Here is a 20,425-nt window from a genome sequence, read left to right on the forward strand (position 1 = left end):
AGGCAGACACAGTGGCACGTTAAAAAAGCAATCATTAGCCTGGTATCGCTAATTGTGCTCCTTCCTCTCCTCATGTTTAATCCCTGCTTCCTCGCTTTGCCTTCATTAACAATGGATGAATTAATTAGAAGCTTTCATAGGATTTCTGCTCAGTGAGCCCAGGAGATAAAAGACATCCTTCCCTCGGAGCTACTCCTATCCTTCTGAGTTTTTTCTACCCTCTCCTTCCTAATTGTATTGTTTGCTTGTTGTGTCGATAGCAGGATTAATTTCACTATAGATCTGAATTATTGACCTTCCCGTCAATGTTATTTCATTTCTGTAAGGTGCTAATTATAGGGAACAGGAGAGAGCAAATTGCATTGCAAGTTGCCTTGCTTGTTTTCCGATAAAACAGAAGGAAAAGGACATGAATTCCTGTTTGGCTGGCTGGCCTTGCAGGATGAAGTCCAACGTTAGCGCCGTCTAGCAAGGGCAGCCGCTGCACTTGATTGGCGACCTTCACATCAAAAAGACCAGACACACTTGGATCCATCACCTTGTTTTGGCGAAGGGGGGGCACAGTTCATAAACAATTAACCGCCTGTATGCGATACACTTGAGCGCTAACAGAGCTGCGTTATAAATGATGGTCATGGAGGGGCGGGAAAGAGAGCCAGTAGAACCCATCTTAGTAAGCTCTTTTAGCAAATACTGGATGATCACAGACGAATGATGACGGGTGGGGGAGGGGGGGGGGGGGTAGCGTTGCAGGTTATCCAAAGATTTAAACAATAACAAAAAACTGTAGTGGTGTGGTGATGGTGTGGGGGGGGTTAGGTTGCTTTCCAAAGGTCTTGTTTAGTGAGTTCCAAGGCCCCCCCTCCTACACCTTTCCACCCCTCCTGCAAGTCCTCTAATGAACTAAAAGGTCAGAGCACTAATAAAACTATTATCAGAAATGAATCTCTCAGATGTGTTAATGCACTTTTAATTCCTGTTAGCAAATTTCATCCCCCAGCAGTTTGCTGCCCGCTAATGAGAAATAAAATGCTCCGCTCTAGGGAAGGGGGATGGGGGAATGGGTCGATGCTCTGGCTAGTCCACAGCGTGCACACACACACACACCAACATAGCACTTTACGCAAACCCTGAATGTGCTGGATGTTATTCACGGACTAAGGCCTGTTTTCAGCCCTGTGATTCTCAGGGTTAATTAAAGAGCACATCTCCATCTGTTCTCATTCAGTCTCAGCCCACTCACTCCTCATCAGGCACACAAGACACACGGCCGCACAGCATCACACCGACCCTTTCCTCCTTTGTCGCTCTTTGTCAGCAGTGCACAGGCAAAAGGTTCAAGCAAGCTCCACGTTGAGGATCTGAGCTCTCACCGACCTTCTTGACCTGAATGATGAGGTGATGAGGTGAGGCTCCATTCTGAAGTCTAAAAGCTGCCAGAAGATACAAAGTCATCATTGCCCTGCGAGCTCATCGCTGTCCCAAGTGTTTCCGTCCCACTTCAGCCTTCCGGGAAGCTCACATTCATTTCTTATGAAACGTAGCAGAGACGTCGGCTGGCTTGGGATAAATGCCATCTTTAGAATTAAATATGAAATCACATAACCAGTCTGGGTGATGGTCGTACTTTGTACTTTGTCAGCTGAGGTAAATAAAAGTGGTGGTGGTGTGTTCAGTGGTGAAATGGGCTGTCGGCCAGTTCATTACCAGGAATGTTGTTAATCATGTGTAATTTCATCAAACTGGATGTTTGAACAACAAAGTCACTGTATGTGTTATATTAAGCCACCAGACGTCCAATTAGTAGAAATTAGATATAATCTCGTATAAATGTGATGCCTCTATGGGCTGCCATAGAAAATAAAAGGGATGATGTAAGAGGCACAGAGTTTCAAGTTATTCATTTTTTAATTGAAATGGTCAATTTGAAGAATAATATTATGCCTTCTTGCATAAATATGTCAAGGGGGGGAAGAACTTTATTGCCATCCTTCTTTTGTAATTTAATGTACGAAAAAGCCAAAGATGTTCTTTTAAACTTCTAAATTGCTTTCAATTGTGATATTTGTGCAGTACAAATGCGTTTGTATCATTCACAATCCTTACATGAAATATGTACAGATATCTCTTTCCCTTTTCTGTGCATTAGAACATCCTGTGACGACGGACGTCATTGGGATACACTTACTTTGACTATGAAGCCCTGTAAAAATAAAACCTCTACTAAAGTTGCATGTTTGATATCCATGCTGTGATCATGCATCAACATGTCATAGTTGCAGTATCTTGTCCTATTTGGATGATTGAAAACACGACCCAAACCTTTTTCCTGTACGCATTGATACACATACTAGTTCCGTCAACAACAGCAGCAACACTTCCGATGTCGGCTCTCCTTGGGATGGCTGTGTCTTCCAGCACAAGACGTGTGCTCCAGTCCTCAGGTCAAAATGCTGACAGCAAACCAGCATCTTGAGTCTTTGTAGCCAAACAGAGCGCTAGCTATTCAGTCTGGGAATGACGCTGAGACTAGCGATTAGCGAGGCATCGTGTTGGTTTGCGAGCTAATGTTAGCTGCTACAATAATAATATGCCTGTAGCTTGGCTAATATATAAATCAGTTTAATCAATGGAACACTGTTGGCAGTTTTGGAGTTTTTGTGAGGGCTTTAGCATCAAAATAGGTACTTCACATGACGTTCCATTGCTATCGAGGTTAGAAAAGTGAAAGACGTATGTGTTCATGTTCACATATGGATTGGGAATGATGGGCAACGTTCCAAAAAAGGGCACTTCCTCTTTAACCAATTTAATCCACCTCTCCAATCACATTGCAATTATGCAAATCGAGAATAATGTACAACGACGCCATATAACAAGGCGTGGCATTGCAGAGTGAGAGGCTGGATGCCATTATCACGAAAGCAAGAAACCCTGTTGACCCTTAATCTCCAAATCTAATCTATAACCTAATACAATAGTTTGAGTGTTGGGTAATATTACAACATCATCTGGAGCAGTCCAGAATAAATATTTATCTAATAACATCAAATAAACATCAACAGATTGAATAAAACATGCATTGTCATTTCCAGTAGTTTTTGACTATTGGTCGAAGTGTTGTCCTCTGATCAACCAATCAGAGGACAGGCAAATGGTGGCTCTGACAGCACATAGAAACGGGAATCTGATTGAACCAAAATATCCTACACTAGAATTTCAAGTGTAGTCGTAGCTCAGCGCCTTTGATTATGTTGATTATTATGTTGCATTTAGGCCAGCAGAGAAGACCTTTCTGGCCCTGGTAAACATCATCTTTCTCCAAATGAACAGGAGATGTGAAAAAGCACAAAGTAGATTGGTTCAAGTGGAGGGAGGCGCTCTGTTACCAAACTGAGCCTTTCATCAACCCAAAGATTGGAGATAAAGAGATCTTCATGAAAGCCGTGTTGCCCAGTTTGTCTAATGCTTCTACAGGATCTTTAAATGCTGAAAAGGAAGCCTAATGTTCTCCCAGTGAGCCACTCAGGCCTACAAACACAAAATAGGAGCAGTCAGCAGAAACACACACCAGTCCAACCCTCCACAGATGCCGCGGCTTTAGGATTCATTCCCACATTAAGGAGTACTTGCATCCTGGAAACTACAACATTATTTCCACACAAACCCTGCCTGCTTCACTACTCATACACAAAACATGTTTTTACCTATCCCCTATCCCGAGGGTCGGCAACCCACCGCTCCTCTTCAGTCTTTTAAAAATCAAATTTTCTGTGAGACAGTGAATGCATCCTGGCTGAGTTCTGAAAGGTGATTGGATGACTGCTCAGAAGGAGGGGAATCACATTCATGCACATTCATTTCAAGGTAGTAAGTTTCGTCACATTTCATCAAGTTTCTTCATGTTTCGTAACATTTTGTAACGTTTCATCACATTTCGTAACGTTTCTTTATGTTTCGTAACGGTTCATAACGTTTCTTCCCATTTCTTCACCATTTGTCACATTTCTTCCCATTTCTTCCCATTTGTCATGTTTCTTCACGTTTCGTCACATTTCATCAAGTTTCTTCACGTTTCGTAACATTTTGTAACGTTTCGTCACGTTTCATCATGTTTCATCACGTTTCGTAACGTTCCGTAACGGTTCTTCACGTTTCTTCAAGTTTCTTTGTTTCTTCACTGTTCGTCACATTTCATAACGTTTGGTAACGTTTTGTCAAGTTTTGTAGCGTTTCTTCACATTTCATCACGTTTCTTCACATTTCATCACGTTTCTTCACATTTTGTCACGTTTCTTCCAGTTCTGTAATGTTTCATAACGTTTCATCACATTTCGTAACATTTGGTAATGGTTTGTAACGTTTTGTCAAGTTTTGTAGCGTTTCTTCACATTTTGTCACGTTTCTTCAAGTTTCGTAATGTTTCGGAACGTTTCGTCACATTTCGTAACGTTTAGTAGCGTTTTGTCATGTTTCGTCACGTTTCGTCACATGTCGTCAAGTTTTGTAGCGTTTCTTCACAGTTCATCACGTTTCTTCACATTTTGTCACGTTTCTTCACGTTTTGTAACGCTTCATAACATTTCGTCACGTTTCATAACTTTTTGTAATGCTTCGTAACATTTCATCACGTTTCTTCGGGATCAGGTAGTGAGGTTGAACCCGGAATACAGCCTCTGTGGTTAGCATCCCTTACACATGCACAGCACACTTCTATCTCTTGCATTCTTCTGTTCCAACTTTACAAGGTGTTTTGAACTGATGTTTTATGTCTTCAGGCCATTTTGTCTTTAGTGAGCAAGGGGGTGGGTACAGGTTGCCAACCCCCCCGTACACCCTGTGCTCACTGTTCAGCAACACATCCTCACACAAGGTGTGGCATTGCGCTATTATTATGTTGGTTGGGGAGTCGGGACGCCCATTACAGCTCACTGAATTGAGCTCACGCAGAGCTAACAGGTCCAAATGCGGCATGCTGTCTGGACCATGTTCCACAAGCTAACGGGTCAAACGCCAACTGACACTTCCTTGCGTAATCAAGTTTGCCCATTTGGTTGTCTGCAGATTTAAATGTCTGGCCCACATATGTCATTGAGGCTGGTGAACCATTTACTGCCCATCAGACTTAGAACGTGTCTGACAAGCAAGGGGGCGTGAAAAATGATATCCATCAGGCCGACTTCAATCCCCTGCTACGCGCTATGGCGGCTGGAACCGCAACCGCGGGTGGCGCGGCACCACGGACACATCATAACGACGAGTGAGTGTTGGGCTGCTGACATATTGATCGACCCGCAGTTAAGAGATTTGATGGATTGGACTTGGACTCTTGGCTTTAACGGGCAAATGGGCGAAAGAAACTGGTGGGGGAAGGGGGAGGGGGGTAAATGGCAGCTAAAGGACAGAGGTTTCTGTGACTGATGTTGACTTGAGTTACCCACAGACCTGTCATCCACTGCTTTGATTTGAAATGCATTTCAAATCATATCAACGATTCCCCCAATATTATTTTTTCCTGCTAATCCACAGAAGAGCCAAGAGCAATGATGTCCCTTGTAGGAGGATTACTGTAGACCAGAGTCACAGCACCGAGCTGTTTTCAGGGACACTCTCAGGTACAATGATTTTTAAAAACATTTCAAAATGAATAAATAAATAAATGCATTTACATTTTGGAAATATGGACAATTATTTTATTCAAAATATATAGATATAAAACCTTTCTAAAGCGACCCGTCCCAAAGTCTATCTGTTGGGTTACATAAGAGCTCCGTGTCGGGGATAGTTGGGAAAGTGAGCAATGCCTTGGTGAGAAGATGAAACTATTTTATTTCATGGCCAGCTGACAATGGCTGACTTCTTCAAGGTGCTAGGTGCTTTCCCTAAGGTCATTGGGTGTATGGATGTACAGTGCATCCGGAAAGTATTCACAGCGCTTCACTTTTTCCACATTTTGTCATGTTACAGCCTCATTCCAAACTGTATTAAATTAATCTCTTACCTCAAAATTCTGAACAAAATACTCCATTATGACAATGTGAAAAAAGTTTTTTTTTTTTTACATGTTTTGAATTTATTAAAAATAGAAAACAAAAAAATCACATTTACATAAGTATTCACAGCCTTTGCTTAATACTTTGTTGATCCACCTTTGGCAGCAATTACAGCCTCAAGTCTTTTTGAATATGATCCCACAAGTTTAGCACACCTATCTTTAGGCAGTTTTGCCCATTCTTCTTTGCAATAAGTCTCAAGCTCCATCAGGTTGGATGGGAGACGTCTGTGCACAGCCATTTTCAGATCTTTCCAGAGATGTTCCATCGCATTGAAGTCTGGACTCTGGCTGGGCCACTCCAGGACATTCACGGAGTGGTTCTGAAGCCAATCTTTTGAGATCTTGGCTGTGTGCTTCGGGTCGTTGACCTCAGGCTGGGGCGAAGGTTCATTTTTCAGCAGGACAAGAGCGCTCTGGAGCAGGTTTTCATCCAGGATATCTCTATATATTGCTGCATTCATTTTTCCTTCTATCCTGACTAGTCTGCCAGTTCCTGCTGCTGAAAAACATCCCCACAGCATGATGCTGCCACCACCATGCTTCACTGTAGGGATGGTATTGGCCTGGTGATGAGCAGTGCCTGGTTTCCTCCAAACATGGCGCCTGGCATTCACACCAAAGAGTTCAATCTTTGTCTCATCAGACCAGAGAATTTTGTTTCTCATGGTCTGAGAGTCATTCAGGTGCTTTTTGGCAAATTCCAGACGGGCTGCCATGTTCCTTTTACTAAGGAGTGGTTTTCGTCTGGCCACTCTACCATACAGGCCTTATTGGTGGATTGCTGCAGAGATGGTTGTCCTTCTGGAAGGCTCTCCTCTCTCCACAGAGGAACGCTGGAGCTCTGACAGAGTGACCATCGGGGCCTTGGTCACCTCCCTGACTAAGGCCCTTCTTCCCCGATCGCTCAGTTTAGAAGGCCGGCCAGCTCTAGGAAGAGTCCTGGTGGTTCCAAACGTCTTCCATTTACGAATATATATATATATATATATATATATATATATATATATATATATATATATATATATATATATATATATATATATATATATATATATATATATATATATATATATATATATATATATATATACACACATACACATACATGTAAACAGGACAGCTCTCCACAGCATCCATGTGCAGCCAGTATGTGATGACCTGTCTCTGGATTTAGAGGATGGGTTTTATCGAAATGCAACTCTGACACTTTATATATGTTGTCAGAATATTTGAAAGGTTGGCCAAATAATGCAAATAATTTCATGGACTATCAGCTATATTAATACGCTGTAAAATCATTAAATTACCCTTTGAAGTTGGTTCGAAGGAACATGGCCATGATGATATATTTCATATAAATATATGTAAAAGTTCTATATATATATTATTAGATTTCAAATCTTCCAGAAACAAAAATAGAAAGTACGATGAAACCTAAACTAGCATTCAGTATAAAAAGTTCATTTTGTTTCTTTGTTTAAACCATCCTTTTATTTCTGGTTCTTTTGCCTTTATTGTCTTCAAAAAGAGAGTCACAAATCCCCCTCGCGCCCCTAATCCACAAATGGTTTGGTCTGATTAAGGTGTAAAAACAAAACACGACACTATCCGATCATAACGCTGCGACAATAAGCGTGCAAGACTGTTTGCCAACATGCACAAGTCAGGAGCAAAGAAAAGAAAAGAGAAAAAGAGACCAAAGAAGCCAAGAGCCTCAGTGGCCGCTTGCTCTGTGTGCATCATACAAGTACGTACGTATGATGACTTTGTGCATTAACAGTGTAAATTTTAGAAATAATTAATTACAAATTAATTAATTAATTAATTAAAATTAAGAGTGCGTAAATAAGCGGAACCCGGCCCACCCCAGGCAACCCCAAGCCCGACCACCAACACAGGACGGCAGCGATGGAACACCCAGCGCCAGCCCCCGCAGAGCCCACCCTCTGTTTATACATATATACGTATATATGTTTGAGTGTTTCATCTTGAAGATGTCATTTCTATTGGTGTTCCAATACATCCCCACAGGGCCCCAGCCGTGACAATCTGGCACTGTGGTGGAGATTCACCCCACAATGAGGCTTTTTTTGTATTTCAGATACTGTTAAGAAGGAGGTAGGTACATTCAGGGACACTTGTAAATGACAGCAAACACAGCCACCCGCAGCCCAAAGTTGGTGATATTTCCAAAAGCTACAACATACAAGATACATACAAGCCAATGTTAGAAAATGTTCTACTTCTAACAGACATCAATGTTAAACAAAGCTTTATCGTGATTTGTCAGCTTCCCCTTCTATTTGCGATGAAATAAATATGTTGACTTAAACCATTGCATCCTGAGTCAAGCGTCAATGACATTTTTCACTCAGAATGATGATAAATGAAGGAACCATTGACTTATCTTCAATATTTCAAGTTGATGAACATAATACGGTTGATGTTGTTTTGTGTCCAGGAGGAGGTCCATGGTCTCAGGTCAAATGTCTGAAGGGGTACGTGACTGCCAAAGGTTTGGCAACCCCTGCCTCACAGACAGCTTATTCAAGATTTGCTTATTCAAGATCAATACATCCCCCACCGCCAAGACCGCCAGAGATTTGTGGGGCCAGTCTGTTGGTCCAAAAAGGTTGGGGACCACTGCTGTAGATGATTATGTGCACACAGAGAAAGCAAAACAGAAACACCTTGATATCCACAGGACAAGACCAGTACGTACTGTAAGTGCTAGGAAAAGTCATCAGCCCATAGGACTGAACCTAACCCTGAGCCTCGTTTGGGGCTTACGGGATTCAGGGGCCAGAAAGGACCATGGGAGGAATGAGCACACTAATGATGGAGGAAACTGTGTCCAGTTGGCTGGAGCCTGAAATGGCGCAGAAGACCCTGCACCATTGTTCTGCCAACACAGTGACAAGCGGTGATTTAGGGCCGGGGCTGCCAAAGTGGATCAGGGGAGGATCAGGAGCAAGGGAGGTCAGGGAGAGGCTCCACGAGCACCTTTCAACAATCCTAGCCAAATCCCTCCATCTATGAGACTGGAAGAATGAATTATGGCTGACCAATTGCAGGACTGAAGCCTGACCTTTTTTTTCCACCTCAATCTTCTTCATCACGCATCCTCTCCCTGGACTAACATGATAAATCTAGTATTTGTTTACTTAAAGCGGTCTGGAGAAAGAGCATGGGGGACATATAAAATGGTCAAATCAATACAGGCTTTGTCGTTCTTGCCCTGCTGTTGTCCTTTCTTGATCAATTCGAAGTACGCTTCTGTAGAATAAGAAACCCAGCTGGGAAAGGAACACCACTGCTGCTTAAGGACTGAGCAGTAAAAATGGCCTTCACCTACTGTATGTTGCAATCACTGGCCAAGTTTACACCATTAACATTATTAAAAGAAAATACTAGGTATGAGCAGGATACTAGTATCCGTTACGGATCATGCATTGTTGCACGATACGAGTATGAAAGGAGTACATTTGGTCATTATCCGTGTTCATGTTCAAATAAAATGCTCATTATGTATTCACCCTTCATGCTCTGCGATTGGCCAGTCACACACAGCGACCGCCTCTCCGAAGACGGCAGCAGTCACAAAGGAGTTCAGTTCACTTCACAAGCGCGGCATCAAGCATTCTGCATTCATGGCTGGCATAAAATATCACCCCCCTCTCAATACGTTGCAGTATGCACCTTGCAATCTTAAACTTGTTTCATCAAATACACGTTTTTTTTAACAGTCACTGACACTGTTTTTCTGGCCTGTCCTTCTTGGCGGGTGGCTGGTGATATAAAGTCAGTTGGGAAACTGCTTGTAGTACTGAACACGGTGCTTTTGAGAAAAATACATTCTTGTTATGTTTATTGTGTTATGTTTGCAACTTCACACAGCTCATATATATGAAATAATGATAATATATATACATAATAAACAATGAAAGAATCAGTCTCAAGGATCGCTTACACACATACACAGTACACATATAGCAACTTCTCATCAGTCCATGGCAATTTCAGAGTTAAACTAATGTATAGCTTTAAGGCCCGCCCATTTCAGAGTACGGATACTTTACATAATTTACAGACACAGATAGTGGTGTACTCGCTTATCCCTAGAAAATACTAGGATTACAGTGTTTTTCAGTATATTCCAACCATTACTTTAAACTTATGGCCTTGTAATAAGAGTTCCTGCCAAGTCGGCTCCGTCAGGCAGGCGGATTGGAACAGACGACCTCATTGCTATGTGAGACGACATGCCAAAAAGGGCTGGCCAGATATAGGATAAAAAGACTAGATTTGGGGGGGAAATGCTTGAAACAAAATCAAAGCAAAATCATCTGTCCATGCAGCAAATAAATGTTACTCAGTAGGAAAACTTAAATTAAGATTTCTATAACTAAATATAAGCAACACCTGGAAATACTTTTTTAATACTATTTTAAGAATAAAATACTTTTTTTTACCTTGTTACAACCAATACATCGGGAAGCACACAGAGATTTGAACCTGGGGTCTGCATCCTACAAGGCCAGTACCCTACCCGGTCTACGGAGGCCAGACGCCCCGAGGCTCCTCCTCCAGCCACGAGACGGTCTCGCCTTCCTCACACTTCCTGGTTGTGTCACATGGTTTCATGTTTACCCTGACGTCCTGACAGAATGTCTGCATTCAATGGTGACAGTAAGAAGTAGTGACATAATTAAAGTGAGGGCCAACAAACTAAATGTACATTATAGAAGCAAAGTTATTGTTTTTTTAAAGGAGGTTTTACAGGAGAGAGAAGAAATGTTCTGCTTCTACAGATTTATCTCCAGCTCACAGCTAACCCTGATATATTAAACAGTAGTAATATTCATAGCTCCTTTATGCAGTTAGTACTTTTTGGCTACTTCCTTCATTTTTACAGGACTGATCCGCAACAAGACAAGTTGGAATACATGTATTATTTGATGGCATATATGATGTAGTATAACAATGTAACATCCTGCACTGTATCAAGCTAGAGGGCAGGTGGAATGATGATGATCCACTTTCATAAAAAAGATGATACAATGATGATCTGGGACGTGGGGAACCTAGCAGTTTGTATAAATACCATCCATCCAAACGTCTTCCGAGATACAATATGTGTGTATTTTTTCAGTTGTGAAAGAAAGGTCAAATCAGACTTAGTCCAATAGTCCACTTGCACCGTGGATATGATGGATATGAAATAAAAGATGGATTATGTTCTGTTTCAGGAGCGGGTTCATGACGTAGTTATTGGGAGGTGTCCATCTCAACACAACCACTTTTAACCCAGCAGGTTATGATCTGAATGATCTACAAGTCACAGCACTCACTTGCTCAAAGGTATCCCGGCAGCGACTTCGCTTTATTATCGTCCAGGCAGTAGGAACTATCCTCTTGCCAAATGACAAGGGGAAAACAGATAACGTCCCCTCCCCCCAACACCAAAATATGGCCACAGCAAACTGTCACGGTCGGCCACCTATTGCCTTCCCAAGCTTGCTAAACATGTACACCGTTGTGGTCAAAGATGAAAGTGTGAAATCTAGCAGTCATTGTAAAGCATTTCCTGCCCAGGAGCCCCCGGAGCCCCCGAAGCCCCCGGAGCCCCCGTCGCTATGCCACTACCGTCCCCTCCATCTCCACCCCTCTTCCTCCCATCTCCTCTTGAAGACAAATGGGTCCAGGCCAATGACAGAGTGCCTGCTCTACAAATCACTAGTGGCCGGTCTGCTCGTCCACTGTTTCCTCCCCACACTCCCTCCCCTCCAACACCCAACCTCGCCCCTCCCTGTCCCCAGCCCTTCCATTAGTCATGTGTACACGGGCAGCAGCCAACAGCCATAATTAGACAAGGACAAATCACCAAGCATGAACAAGGCCGGTCCAGACGCTAAATAAGGCCCTTTTCCTACCAAGCAGAGCCGGCAGAGGCAGAGGTTCTGGTAGGAGTAGTAGGTAGGCGTAGTGGTACTGTCCAATAGCGTCTGAAATCCTTCTGGCCCGGCCTGGCGTAGCCGCTCATTTATTATCTAACACACCTACGGCCGGAGCCTACCTCTAACCCCTGCATCAAAAACCAAACCCCACTTCTGAGGCCTCCTCAGCCCCCCAATGACTACTGTATATGATCCACTGCTCCACGTATCTGTTAGAAGTACTGGAACACAAGTGTGTACAACTCTGTGTACTACTGTTTCCATGATGAAATCCAAATACTCATCGTCAGTCGTCCCCTTCAGTGCAGCAGCACGATGCCATTAGCGGCGGTCAAATCAACTCCGAATAAATGAAGTCAGTGATGCAAAGCTGGAGCAATAAAGAGGTTTGAAGCTCCATTAGTTGGAACGTCAGAAGGGCGGAATGAGCAAAAAGGAGAACCAACACTCATATTACACACAAAGTAGGAACAGCAGTCAGGAAAATATCAATTACAGCCGGCAGTCTACAGCAGCAGTCACAGAGGAGTGGCGGGGACAATTGCTTTGGCCGGGTCAGACCTGCTACACACACACACACACACACACACAAACACACACTCGTGCACAAATAGCATGCTCACCAGACCACATCATATTGATCTGCCCTCTAATTTTCTAATTATTTTTCTATTGAATTTCAAAACGGTCATCAGGCCACATTCAAAACTCCAAAGCAGCAAGATTTTCTGCCCAGCTAAATATTTTTGGGAAACAGAAAATTAAGCCATGAAGTTCCTCATTTTCCACCACGTGCACTAGCTGATGTTCAACATCGCACATTTTCTGCTTGATGTGTTGCTTGTTTGTCCCACTTCTCCCTCCTCAGTCGGGTCTCACACACAAAAAAATATTGACTAAAGAAAAAAGCTTCCCCCGCTGATGCCAATCGCCGTCGCTGGTTGTTTAGTACCAGCGGTCTTTGTGTTTCTGCCCAAACCTCCATGCGTTTATGTCATGGCCTCTGCCCACTGAGTAGCGACCCTTCCCATCAAGAACATGCACCGGTTGCCAGTTGTACTAAACACAGGAAAGTCTCGAATGCTCCAACTGCTCACACATCAATACGCTGATGGACTGCATGCTGAGAGGTAACCAGAACCCACCCAAACGACAGCAGCTGAACCTTCAACCTGACACATTGCCCTGCTTTTCTAGTTTTCTGCAAGTAATGTAGAAAGGTAGATTCCATGGGCGAGATGAGGATTGTCAATTGGCCTCCTTCACACATTCAGGCCACTGACACTGTTGATGAGGACGCCACTCCACCTTCAACCAGTGCGGACTTTAGAACCGGAAGGGCTTGGAAGGATGCTTCCAGTAACTCCATTATCATCGAGCTGCCAAGGAAACTGAACTTTGGTCAGCGTCATGAGTCCATTCCTAGAGATCTGGGGGTAAAGTTAAGAAATCATGCAAATGCAATTAATGAACACAAAACACGCCAAGGCTGCTGGAAACATGAAATGCTGTCCACTTCTGACACCAATGGAGATCTCTTCAAGGGCCGTCGTCGTCATTCCTTGCGTTCATGTCCGTATCAGTCGTTGCCTGCTCTACTTCTGTTGGCTTGTAGCTTCCTTTCCAAAGGATATTGACATATTAATGCCACAAACCCACACGGGCCAGTCTGGGTGTCAGGGTGTTCCCGTGCCTCCATCTTATCCGTCATGTCAACCCTTGTGCCTGGCTGTGGCCAAGGGGCACGGGCGGCACAACAAACTTAAATCCCAGTGAAGATGTTGCCTTGATCAACGAGCCCATCGATCCCTGACGGATTCCTACTCCGATATGTCTTATTTTATTAGTGGCTTCGGCCTTCTGCCGCCCCATTTCTCCCTGATCAATACCGGTGCGGGGAGAGCCCATATTTTTCTCACTTTTAGTACCTTAACACTGTTTAACCCAGTCACCTGATAAACGACAGGCCCTCCCCAAACACTGATTTCCTATCGATTTCTTCCTCATTCACCAATCCCCCCCCCTCCATCACTCCTCCATTGTTTTTATCTCCAGTTACCTCCTCTCACCTCCATCACTGCCCGCCCCCAGATACCCCCCCCAAGTGAAAGATAGACCTGCACGCCACCTTAACTAGCACAGTCCCAGACCCACACCAATGTTACACCACCTTGAGTGGGTGGGGGCAAAGTTGGTCATGAGCGTCTTGTCCTGGTTTCAAAGCAGGCTTATGAATAAGATAACATACTTTTGATTAGCCGTTGGAAGAGCAGGAGACTCAACGTTGAAGGCCCACGTCAGGACTTGGACTTGGACCACAGTGCCCCAGACTGGCATGAACAACTAACACCTAATGAGATACTGTCATTTTTGGACACACAACTCCAGCATCTTACGAGGAGGGGATGATGGTGGCAGATGGGTCAGGCTGGGAGGAGGGAATGATGTGATGATACTGGCATCATTCGGATCATCAGGTGGAGCAGCCCTTTCTACTTTATTTGGACGAGGGAAGTACGGGCTTCATGTGGATTTGTCTTGAATGTAAGAATTATTGAGGGACAATCTGAAACCCTGACATTTGCATATTTGTTGTCAGGGTGGGATAGTTCCAACCATATTCCTGACATTTCCTGATACCTATCTCAAGTTTGCAACGTTCGGTACAGCATTCGTACATTTCCTACTTGGCTGTAAAGAGGGGTTCCAATTACCTTGTGGAGGCATGGAGATGGGCTCGGTATCGTGACTAAATGTTAAACTGTAGTGAGATAAGTACAGGTGAACGCCCACCAGGTCCGTGGTACCAGGCTGAGGCCCACTTCACATCGAAAGGCTGGCACATCTGGTCCAAGCGGGCCGGGGCACAGCACCATTGTTCCATGCTGTTGCATGCGTAATAGGACCGTAGAGTCTGCAAGGGTTTGGTGCCTTGCTCAAGGGCACTTCCACAATAGCCAGGGGGCAGACTAGGGATGCAAAAATTCAAAGGAAATAAAATTCCAGTACATATCGGAGGAAAAAAGTTGAAGCTGGCACTTAACGTCATTCTCTTGATCTCTCCGTCTACTCGAAAGCAAGTCCATTATTTATGCTAAATGAAAGCGTCTCCTATTCCTGCTTAGCCCGCCTCCACTCACTTAGCTCCTTATTGATCTTTCATCCAAGGGATCTGGTGTAAATCCAGTCTCTTCTTCCCGACTGCTAATTCCATTAGATATGTCCCATATCAGGAAGACGTCTGGGTGGGCCGTGGCCCAGGTCCTGATATGGACCCAGCTTTCCAATTTGCGACTTAACAATGGCCTTATCATGGCGGACCTCCTGGTTGGATTGTTTGTACATCAGTAAGTAAATCTGGTAGGGAGTGCTTCAAACTCATTGTTCCGTGTGCTGAAAAATATTAACCTCCATGTTTTTGGGCATCATAAACATTTTCATCGAACAGAAAACACAGATGGTCTACTACATCTTTATCCTTCTGTAGACAGAAGAACTGGGATAGGCTCCAACACAGCCCCACCCCAGTGAGGACAAGCAGCATAGACAATGGATGGATGGACGATAGAAGAACGAATAGTCAAAAAGTAACCCGACGACATGAGAACATTAGAAATCGGCTAACATGACCTGACGTTTTTTATCAAGCCTGTCACCCTTTAACAATGGGCTAAGTGAAAAAAAAGTGACATTTATGCCCCCCCCCCAACACTGTATATAGCTCGTACTGGGAAACTGGCCATGAAGTAATAACCAGTCAGTGGGCAAGAGCAGATATTTTCTATTAACACTGGGGGACAGAAGCGGGAAGGGTGGCGGGGTAGGAGAGAGACCCCCCCTCGACCCACTTATCCCTCTGCACAGTTCTCACAAGGCAGACACGGAGGACTTTGAGCACCAGCTAGTGGTCACGCAGCATAACTGCCAAGATGCTCCACACCAAACACATTAATCATGACCGGGGAGGGTGTAAAATTCAATCGGCTCCTTCCATCCATTTCACAGCAAGCAGACTGAAGGCCGGCCTTGTAGCGCCTGAGAAAGGAAGGATGAAAAAGGGAGAAAAAAGAAAGAGGAGCTCCCCACACTTCATCAGAAGCCCCACTTCATAACAAATGGAGTGTCTCTCTGGCAGAGGAGTGCCATCAGAAACGGGCGTTCTCTCTATCCATTTCATTCCAGCAGTGGAGGAAGGGTCAGGGAGGAGCAGCGGGTGCGTGTTCTGCTCTTAGCTCGCCGCTTCCCCAGTCACACAGTAAACTACCTTTTAGGAATTGTTTCTCAATAAGAAATGATCAGTCCATTTATCTGCACCAGGCGGGCCTGTCTCCTCACACAGACCTCCAATATTTTTCCTCTGACCTGATCAGGGCTATAAACTAGACCGAGACACTTCCAATTTGTCACCGGGGAGGCCTACACCAGTCCCATGCTGCTGATTGCATCCACCCAATACAAAAGCTAAACCTACCTAGAAGCTCTGAGAGAGATAGCTATGTAATAAATAGATAATAAATATACATATACAACAATTGTAAAGAGTGAAATAAGGAATTCTAAAACTAATTATAATTGGGGATAAAAATTCACGTGAGCTTCATTGGCCACTCCAAATTGTCCATAGGTAGGAATGGTTGTTGGTCTGTCTACGGTGGTATGAGAAGGTAATGTTCCTTCCTAAATTCCTAAATATGTTGGGAACTAAAGTAGGCACGGGCAAACATTTGGCATCCTCGTTGTGGTATTGATTTGAATACCTGTAACATTAATTATTGGAACACAACATGACCCTTGACCTGCATACACAAGTGAAGCCAATCATAGGAAGGATATTTAAGGTGGCCAATGTGGTGGCAAGTTGTTGTCCTCTTTGCATCTTCTCTGAAGAGTAGCACCATGGTAGCCTCAAAACAACTGTCACATGACCTGAGAGCAAAGATTGTTCAACATCATGGTCTAGGGGAAGGGCTGCTACTGCAACTCCTCATTTCAACTTTGGATCTGAAACATAACAAAACCTGATGGGTATACATATAATAATTATTATTATAAAAATTAAATACAATGAAAATACAAATAACAATAATAACTTTAATACTAATACTACTTTAATAATAAATTAACTAGGAATAAATTGGCCGGTGTTTTTTCATAAATCCACCAATGAACCTGTACAGACAAAATAATAATAATAATAACCTTATGCATGGATGAACCAAAAACTACTAAAATATCATTGTGACCGTAACCCCCCCCCCCCCCCCCACACACACACACACTAACTTAAAGGTACCAAATACCACCCATCCAATTCTACACAATGTGAACGTTACACTGTCAACAGCCTTATCGTTAGCGAACTAATGCTAATAGAGCCAACAGGAGGACAGAAGTAAATAGCAACTAAATGCAGCCCAACTGAATCATCTCCCGGTCAAACTCCACTATTACAGCATCTGAAACCCAGTTGGGGTGAAGGGTAGTAGAATGTTTACAAAGCAAAATACGGATGCTAACTAAATGAGTTGAGCCTCCTCCGTTGCAGCTCTGTGTCGCTCTGTCCCCGCCCACCAGTCATTATTCCATTGGCTGATCGGGGCATCCACTGCGGTCTCCTTTCTGATCACATGTTGTCATTGTTCCCCAATACAAAAAATTTTTAAGTATTTGTTCCAATTCATTATTCCTATAAAAGTCATTATTGCTGCCATTCTGAATACCTTATACCTATAGGGGTTGGGCTCCACCCCTATAGCATACACTAGCTTCTTGGAGCACAGCCCCCAAAAACTTCCACATGGCCCCCTTCATTTCTGGCACCAACTCCTGAATGGTTCGCCGTCTCCTCCCCTTTCCTCCATCCATGCCCAGAACCACTTCTTTTTAAGACCCTTGTCTGCTAAGACGTCTTCATAAATTTAGCCTCCATTTTACATATTTCCCCGAGTTGTCTTGAATGCAGCATAATAGTAGCATTGGACAATAGCAGTTTGAGAGGGAGGGGCTTGGCAATAGCTGCATTCAGAGCCCTAGCATGGCTACGATGGGTTTACGTTTGTCTGGGTCCAGCAGATTCTTTTTTTTTTTTCGTTGCTTTTCTCCGGGTACTCCGCTTTCTTCCCCCATTCCAAAAACATGCTAGGTTAATTGGCCACAGGTATGAATGTGGGTGGGATTGGTTGTTTGTCTATATGTGTCCTGTGATTGGCTGGCCACCAGTCCAGGGTGGACCCCGCCTCTCACCCAAAGACATCTGGGATAGATCCCTGATAGTCAGGTTAAAATAGGAATAGATAGATAGATAGATAGACTCCCTTTATTGTCATTGCACAAAAACACAGTAGTGAAATTGCCAACGAAATGTCGTTGCCTGGCTCCCATATAATAACAGACACAAAAGAAGATAAGTAATAATAAATAATAATAATAATAATAATAATGTGGAGAATAAATAGATAGAATAGACACCAAATATGAACAACATAATGTAAAGTGCAGCATGAACAGTAAATTGCCCAAATAATTTAAATAATTAATAAATAAATATTATTTATTATTCATTATTATAAATAAATAATAAATAAATAAATAATAATAATGTAAGTAAAGGTAGAGGGGCTTATTTGGCATTCAGCAGTCTGATGGCCAGGGGGAAGTAGCTGTCTCTGAACCTGGTCGTCCTACAGCGGATGCTGCACAGCCTTCTCCCTGATGCCAGGGGAGAGAACAGTCCATGCTGGGGGTGTGTGGGGTCAGAGCAGATCCGATGGGCTCTAGATACACACCGGCTGTTTGCTATGTCCTTAATGGGGGGAAGCTGGGTCCCGATGATCTTCTCCGCTGTCCTCACCACTCTCTGCAGTAACGACCAGTCCGAGGCCTTGCAGCTCCCAGACCAGACGGAGATGCAGTTGGTCAGCAGGCTCTCGATGGTCCCTCTGTAGAAGGTGGTAAGGATAGGAGGGGAGAGGGAGGCTCTTCTCATCCGCCGCAGGAAGTGCAGTCGCTGCTGTGCCTTCTTCGCCAGAGCGGAGGTGTGGAGTATTGTGTGCGTGACTTCAACTAGTAAAGGGGTTCACATGACACCAGTGAGTACAGTGAACTTGTCCACATTGGCAAGTTATATGCCAATTTTAATTCTACAGATGTTTCAGGGCTGTTCTCAGTCTTTTGGGATGCGGTGCAAGTAAATCTGGTAGGGAGTGCTTCAAACTCATTGTTCCGTGTGCTGAAAAATATTAACCTCCATGTTTTCTTTCAAAGCATGTACAAACCCTGAACTGGGGGTAATTGCCATGCACACATGACTTGCTTTTCCATCAAGCCATTTTAAGAGTTAAACATTCTCTCAAGTAGATGGAAACGTGTCAATGATTTTTTTCAGACCAACTGAAATCCGGCCACACGCGAGGAAGCCATTCATTAATGTTACCCCCGGGTGCCATCAAACATGTACTGGATGCGAGTACGCAACATTACAGAGCAACTGAGACGCTCACCTGTCACCTGGTTGGGCACCTGGTGGCAGCCCAAAGTGGGGACCTTGGGCTCCAGTTTGGGCTCCAAAAGCGAGCTCTTGGGACGTGGAATGTCACCTCTCTCGTGAGGAATGAGTCTGAGCTGATGTGCGAGGTGGAGAAGTTCCGGCTAGATGGTCGGATTCCCGTCCATGCACGTGAGGGTTCTGGACCTAGAAAGGCAGAGGATTATTTCTTATCGCTTTATTGTTTATACTAGCTGCAAGTTCGTTGTACATTCATGTCTCGTTCTACCATTCCCTGTTATTGCCTTGCCTGGTTTCTGACCCTCGTCTGCTTTTCGACCCCTTCTTTTGCCTGCCGTCCTTGAATACCTTTGCCTTATTGGACTGACTTCCTGTGTACCGACCCTCACTGACCTTACCTTGTGCAGTGCCTGCCTTTGGGACCTCCTCCTCACGTCCTGCCACGACAGGGCATGGCGTGCCGCTTATCTCCATTGTGGACCAGTAGAAGGAAGACCTCGTCAATCCCAACAACACGTCTTCCCATGAGGAAGCAGAGCTCCCCTGTCTCTAAAAGCGCCTCAATGGCTGGGCCCTGAGCTCCTGAAAGACAAGCAAGGGGGATCATAGGGAGGACCCACCAGGGCAGCACTCTCGGACTTGAGTCCTTGAGGGTGGGTGGGACTTGTGTTGGTGGTCTTTGGTAAAGCATTTAACCGTTGCTGGAGAAATTCTGGGAGCGGCACAGTCCCAGTCTCTCCCTCACATCTTGATGCCGAGACCCTTGATGGTTCTGGTCACCATTTGGTCTCCGGGTGAATCTTAGGCATCTTGTCAGAGGACAGGTTGCAGTTGATGTGAAGGTCTGGTGTGCCACCACACCCACTAATTGATTGATCAAGAACTGATGACAGGTGAGGCTGTATTCTA

Source organism: Doryrhamphus excisus, chromosome 16 (assembly GCF_030265055.1).
Source record: "Doryrhamphus excisus isolate RoL2022-K1 chromosome 16, RoL_Dexc_1.0, whole genome shotgun sequence".
Lineage (NCBI taxonomy): Eukaryota > Metazoa > Chordata > Actinopteri > Syngnathiformes > Syngnathidae > Doryrhamphus > Doryrhamphus excisus.